Raw genomic sequence first — 7,705 nt, forward strand, 5'->3', positions numbered from 1 at the left:
TCCTATCACGGACTGTCCCTAACTTCAGGTTCATTATCTCAATAATGGGAATCATACAGTGTCCAATATTGACCTCATTGTTTCCTGGCGATTGTCAGGAAGATAAATTAAGATAAGCACGGGGGCTCGTGAGCAGCAGGGTGGGCGCAGCAGACAGAAGAGAGCCCTCTACACGGGCCCTGGTCCTCTAACCGCCACGCTCTCTCCTCACTTAGTTACCCACTGCCATCTTTGTCTTTCTGCTTCCTGAAGCACTCTTCCTGGAAGAGGGCGGCTTGCTTTGTCCCCAGCCTCCTCAGTGTGGGGTGAGGAGGTGTTGTTCCCAGGCTTTCTTAAAGGTCACACCAGTTACCTCTGAGGAGACCAAAAAAAAAGTAACCAGCCTTCATTTCCTTTTGCCATTTGAAACTTGGGTTTTAGAGTTCTTTGTTTTGCTCCTTGCAAGGGTCCTGCTTTCACCTGTAGGTCCTTCCACTTGGCCTAACTCTCCGATTTTTCTGGCTTCTCTGCCCCACTATCTTCTAGACGAATGATTCTCAATCTTCCCAATGTTGTGGCCCTTTAATACAGTTCCTCAGGCTGTGATAACCCTCAACCATAAAATTATTTCATTGCTACCTCATAACTGCAATTTTGATACTGTTAAAAATCATAATGTAAATATCTGATATGCAGGATCTCTGATATGTGACCCTTGTGAAACAGTTATTTGACTCCCCATGCAGGGTCCTGTGTTCCCCTCACCCATCCCTGCTCCTCCCTCATCACCCCCTCACCCATAGAGCTACCACTGAGCTCTTCCTTTCAGCCCCACACCTCACACCCATATGCACACACACACACACACACACACACACACACACCTTTCATTCAAATGAGTCTACCTAGGGCACAATTTGAATAAGATTATGTCTCTCCTCAAAAAACTTTAAATGTCTCCATATTGTTTATAGCAATATTTTTCAAACTTCCTTGGTGGTAAAAATACAGACTCCCACTCCCCACCCTCGCCCTCATGAATCAGAATCTCTCAGAGCCGTGCCCGCTGTTCTGTATTTTTAACAGGCATCCAGGTGACTCTTGTCATCACAGGTTTTATTTTCCGTTCTTTAACGAAACACTGACATTTAGAATAGCACTTAGTCTGGCATCCAAGGCTCTCTGTCCCCACTTCCAGGATCAGCTTCACAGTCGCCTCTGTACTCTGGATGCTGCTACTGCCCTCCCGTCCCTCCGAGCCAGGGTGCTCGGGTCTATTCAGAGCTAGCTAGAGTGCCACCTCCTCCATGAAGACCTTCCTGGTTCTTCTGAGAATCATTTCTCTTTTCTTGAAGCTGATGTCACCCTCTAGTCTGGGTGCATGTGTGTGCGATAAGCAGCCGTCACAGCCTGGCTCACAGAGGCGGGCTACTGGCCCTTTCCCCTCCCTCCCTTTATCCTCTGTGCTCTCTTTCTTGTCACCACAGTAGCTAGGAAACTTGAACCCATTTGACTTAGCTATTTAGGAGCTATGTGTGCCTCAGTTTCCCTATCTGTAAAACAGAGTTGGTATGAGGACTAAATTAACATGCACTGTCTTTAGTTTTGGAGCCTGGAAAATCCAATACCAGGGTACCGACAGATGCCACATCTAGTGAGAACCCATTCCTGGTTTGCACACAGCTACTATGATGCTGTGCCTCCCCATGGCAACAAGCAGAGGGAGAGGAACCAGGTTATACACATCTCTTCTCGTAAGAGCACTAACCTGCATCTGGAAGACATATGCTTATAATCCTAGCACTCTGGCCGTCAAGGCAACAGTACTGCAAGGTGAAACCTACATAGGGAGACTCCAGTTAAACAAAGAACAGTACAGAGCTCACCATGAAGCACCCGCATTGTGCAGTTACCTCCCAGAGGCCTTGTCTCCTAATACTCTCACACTGGAAGCTGAGGCTTCAGCCTGTGACCCAGGGAGGCTCAGTGCATTGATTGCTTTTTCTGTTGCTGTGAGAAAATGCTTGGCAGAAGCAACTTGAAGAAGAAAGCATTTATTTTGGCTCATTGAAGGCGCAGTCCATCACGGTGGGGAAAGCACAGCAGGATCGAGAGACAGCTGGTCATATTGTGTGCACAGTCAGGAAGCGGAGAGAGGGGTGAAGGCTGGTGCTCAACACCCTTTTCCTTTCCATTCAGTCTTAGACCTGCCCCTACCAGGCCCATGCAATTGTGCTGCCCACTTTTACAGTGGGCCTTCCTGCCTCAATCAACCTAATTTGGAAACTCTCAGAGACATGCCCAGAATCATCAAGTCTCCTAGGTGACTCTAGACCCGGCCAAACTGACAGCCAAGGTTAGACATCACATCCAGCATGCAGTGCGTGGCTAGTGCTCACTCAACATTAGCTATGATACACAGGACAGCTTGGGGACAGTCTGACTCAGTAACCCTCAACTCTGCCTGCCCATTGGAGAGCTTTGGGAACTCCAGAGGCCTAGGCCTGATCTCAACTGATGATCCTTGGGGTGAGGTCCAGGTCTGGGACATAAACATGAAGCTAGGGTGGGAATCCTTCATTTTACCCATAGGAGGTAGAGGACTTAGTCAAGTGTTCTTGGTAAGTACAGTGAGTTCTGCATTGAAACCCTTTCTTCCCTCATAGCCAGTCCAGCACAACTTTTAGAACAAAGACCCAGTCTTTGCAACTAGACTGGTGGGATGAGAGCATCTCCCAAGGGGACCCATGTGGAGCGCAGAGCCAGGGCAGTGGGGCTGGATAAATCGGAAGAAGATTAAGGAAACAGAGAGGAGAGATCTCAAAGGCTCAGCACCCACTCTGGGACCACAGAGTTAAAGGCTGCAGGGTGGAATTTGGGCTGGAGACTAAATGGCCTGGGGTTCTAAGCAGACGGACCTTAAGAGTGGGATCCTTGACTCTCTGGGTTGTGATGGTCTCTCTAGGACTGGCCCAGAATGGGGCGGGCACAAAGAGCTCGAGGAGTGTGAGCCGAATGTCTCGATGACTCAGTGGCATCAGAGGGACGCACACCGTTGACCATGCCACGTTTCTATAGGGAAAAGATCCTGGCAAGAGAAGGTGAGACACAGAGGAGGCCATGCTCCCCAGAATTCTGAAAGTCCATCACAAGAGAGAGGCCATGGCTCTGGGCGCCAGATGTTTGCAGGGCACCCTGTCCTAGATGGGCACACAGAATGCCAAAGGGATAAGCAGACAAATGGAACTGTATGCTGGGTGAAGAGGAAGGGGCATGGGAAGGAAAGAAGGAGGCAGGCAGGAAGGAGGAGCCCAGGGGCCAGGTCAGACTGCCTCTTGATAGGGAGAGAAGGGAGGGTGGAGAGCTCTGGGCCAGTGGCTGGGTCAGATCCTCAGCCAAAACAAACCTACCTCAGGGGGCTGGGGGGCCATTCCTTCCCCACACAGATGGAATCAAAGGCAAACAGGAACCCTGCAGGGCCCAGCTGTGACCCCTGCCCCCAAACTCAGCAAGGCCCATTAACCCCCTCCTCTGTCACTTCCAATAAAGAATTCCTTGAAACAGCCTCACCTGGTATTTGCTGCCTGAATGCTAGCCAAGAGATGCCAGGTTCCCCAGTCCCAAGGATACCCAGGCCCTGCCCACCTCCACAATGGCTCTGTATAAAATATTGAGGTCATCCTTCCTTAAAAAACAAAACCAGAAAACCACCAAAAAAAAAAAAAGGGCTTTTTTTCATTTCTATGTCAAGAGTTAAAAGGTTCAGATTCATTTTCCAGAATCACAGTAATCAAAGTAGACATACTTGTACCCTACTAACAAACCAGGCAGGAGCAATTGCCCCCTCACCTCCTCCCAGCCCAGAGTAACTGCTGGCTATGTCTACTGCTCTCCTGAGCTGGGCCTTGATTTAAGAGGAAGTGGTCCAGAATTTGGGGAGCATCAGAAGTGAAAAGGGATCTCAAAAGCTGTCTGGTGCCCCTCGGCACTCAGGTGGAAACATCAAGGCTAGCACAGAGCTGGTCCAAGGTCATACGAGTGGCTGGTGGACCCACTGAGACCTGACTTTCAGGCATGTTCCCACTGCATGAGACCATGAGACCATGACCTAGACCCCAGAAAGGGCAGGTGAGAAATGGGTAGAGGATACTGTGAGCCACCGTGCTCGAGAGAGCTGACATACAAATGTTTTTCTTTTTCATCTCCTTAACACTTCACCTGTGTGTCCCCATAGGCTCCCAGTGTGGACCTTTCTGGGTTCAGAGAAGTCAAGAAAGCAAAAAGACAATGGGTCGGGTATAAAGACGATGGCGACTGTTTCTCAGAGCCTCTCCCTCTCCCTTCTTTTTTTCTGAAATCTATACAATATGATTTGAATAATCCAAACAAGACAAAAAAAAACATCTGGGAAAAAGATTAAAGATGGCAGACCAGGAAGAAAACAAAGGAACCATTATCAAAGAAGAAATGAGAAGAAAACCCACATAGTCCTTGTGAGCCAGTGGGGGATTCAGGTAGCAGGGCCTATGGCAGCCATGTCTGTGACTTGGGGCCCAATCTTCCCACTGCCAAGGTCACTTGGTACAACTGAGGGAATGGGAGCAGAGGACTAGGGAGAAAAGAGGAAATGCAAAAATGCCTTTTGGGACACTAATTAAGGCCACCCCGGGCCTTCTAGACTCCCAACTAATTTTTTACCCCAAGAGGGTCTTTCTTTGAAAGCAATACAGTTGTCTCCCACACCCCCCAGAGGCTCCAGAAGTCTGGCAGCAGTAACAAGGCCAGTCAGAAAGGAAGAAGGGTACAGGGAATGGGAGAGACAAGACAGCCCAAGACACTGGCAGCAGGAGAAGCAGGCAAGAGGGACTGGGGCAGAGGAGTGGGGTGAGGGGGCGGGAGGAGGGCCGTGGGAGGGAGTGGTGGAGCCTCTCCCAGCTCTTCCTTCCCTCCCTCCGTCCCTCCCACCCTCTCTTTCATGATCTTGAAACAACCTTCAAGTCTGGGCTGGAGGCCCCAGGAGGCCAGTCACTTAGGAAACAAAACTGTTTCCTTTACAAGTCCATCTGCAGCTGAGCGCCCACTCTCCCCCTTGCACACTCTCCCATGGACTCTCACGTACACCCACAGTGCTGCACAGCCTTCCCTGTCGCACACGTGCACGCCTGCACACGAGCAGGTTCACATCACACACTCCTGTGCAGGTGACTAATTTGTAATAAACAGACCACACATCCAAGCAAGCACTGCCCTGTCCCTATCAACTCAAAAAAAAAAAAAGAGTTGGTTTCTCAATTCTCAACCCTGCTATGTAGTTTGAACTTCTGATCCTCCTGCCTCTGCCTCCCAAGTACTGTGATTAGAGGCATGTTCTACAAGCTGCGGTTTTGAGGGTATTAGGGATAGATCCCAGGGTTCCATGCTTGCTACGAAGGCACTCTCCCCACTGAGCCATACACCCAGAAGGAAATCCCTTTGGAAATAGCACTTGGTACATTCTTACCTACAGAATCCCACACCGCAGAGTCCCTTTTGGTCATAACTAGCACCCAACCTCTAAGTTAGTATGTCTTCCTGTGTCTCTCTATTCCCTACCCCTGCATACACACACTTCCCAACCAAACATGGCTCACACCTTCTCCATCCTATCCCTGGGGACCTCCTTCTAGTCTGTGTTTTCTCTCAAGACCACTCCTGCCTTCCCACCTCCGGCTTTCAAGTCTTTCTATCTTCCTCTCTTGTCCCTTTCTTGATTCAAATGAGTCCTTGAGTCCCCCTGTCTGGGTCCACAGGTCGCCAGCCCAGGATCAACAGATCAAAGGGCCAGATATTTACCCCCCACTGTGTTCTGGAGTCTGAAATAGATGCCCAGGGCCTCCACAGAGGGAGTGGTCAGGGAGGCATGGGTGAGCAGCAGCAGGAGGATGCCCTGCCTACCTTCACTTGTTGCAGCCCAAGTATGTGTCCTTGGGGCTGTAGTTACCCTAATGCAGGGCATGGCAGGGAGCCCTAACAGTCTGTGCAAGCAGAGGAAGGGCACAGCCCTTTCCGTTATTGAGCCTGGCTACAGACAGCAGAGCCAGGGCGTGGGAAGGACTGGGCAGCGCTGGAAAGTGCCAGCAGAGGTGGGAGGGAGGGGGGGGAGGATGAGCACAGGAGCTCAGAGCCTTGTGTTTCTCTTCCGCCTCACCTTATGTCTTGAAGAAGCTAGGGAGATTACTCAGGAACCCTAGCTCAGGAGTACAGATGCCCTTTGACCCCAAGGGATCGTCAATTCACCCCTCTACTCCACTAGCCTTTGGATAAACCTTCTGGAGTCCCCTTCACTCCGCTTTACATCTTCAGTTGTATGTCCTTGACACAGCGGGACTAAGTCCATTTCCTGTCACGATTTCCCAATCGCATCTATTCCAGACCAGAGGCCTGGAAGGGACCGCAGACCATGAGAAAATTCATGCATGCTTATCCTGCCCATCCTTCCTGCCTAGGCCCAGGAGGAAGCAATAGGGGCAGGTAGGATCTGACCCGCGGATGCCTGTCATGGAAAAATCTCAGCTGCAGACCCAGAGGGGGGCAGTTATTTAGGGAATTCAGATGTGAGCCTTGTGCCCTGAGAGTAGATTTCCTGGACAAGAGGTCTATAATCCCTCTACAGGGTGCTGCCTCCAGGGCCAGAGGGGGCCCAACCCAGCCAGCCCAGCCAGCGGGTACCTCAGGCCTCCTGCCAAACTCCCATTCCCTCCCTCCTTCTTCCTTCTCGGCCAGGGTTCTCAGACCTGGCCCTGCACAGCGGGTGTCCACTCACTACATCTCTGGGCCTGGAGAAATGGGGACGCTGCAGGAGAACCCTGTCCTCTGACTCTTCCGGTAGATGGGGACAGGACTTCTTCTCTGTCCCCCATCCTTATTCTTAGGGTCTTCATTAAATGAACTACACCAGCACCCCCAGAGCAGCTGGCCCTGCTGGTTATCTGCTCTGCCTCTTTTTCTATTGAGTATAACGCTGAAGACACCTTCCCAGCTAGAGGGGAAGCCCCCCTCTCTCCCCAGGCCCAGCTGCCTGTGCTTCCTTACACAAGACGCTCATGGAGATACCTCTTTTTCCTCCCAGAAGGAACCCAAGGAAGTCATTGTTCTTTCTAGTTCACGGACTTGGTATTTGAGGTGATAATGACTTCCACGCTCTCCTCAGAAATGCCACACCTTCCGGTTTTGGCTTCCTCCCATGCCATTCACCAACCTCAGACTCACCCCGAGCTTCTCTGTACCAGCGAAGGAGAGGCTCTCTTCCACTGCACACACACAAAATGACAGAGATGCTGTGCCTGGCTTCGGGCTGCCTTCTTGGTCCTTTCACCTTCCCAACTGTCTCTAGGTGCCCATAGTCTTGATTGTCCTGAACACTGGATGCAAGTGTGGTCACCTTTCGAATATCGTGACACAAAGTTGTCACCTACAATTTATTCACGTCATCTATAAATCATGCTGGAGAACGATACAATCCAGTTATCAAAAAAATTGGCCGTTATAAAGTACCTCATCATGTTTGAATTGAGTTCAGGATGTTGTGTTGGGCCAAATTCATAGCCATCTCAGGGTGCATGCAGCCCAAGGGCAGCAAGTCAGACATGACTGGCTCAGAGGTTACATCTCCAGACTTTGGTCCCTTGCAACAAAAGTTATCTTGTGTTCCTATTCTAACTCCCTTGGCCAGAGTGTCCCTGCAGCT

Source organism: Myodes glareolus, chromosome 5 (genome assembly GCF_982192425.1).
Source record: "Myodes glareolus chromosome 5, mMyoGla1.1, whole genome shotgun sequence".
NCBI classification, from domain to species: Eukaryota; Metazoa; Chordata; class Mammalia; order Rodentia; family Cricetidae; genus Myodes; species Myodes glareolus.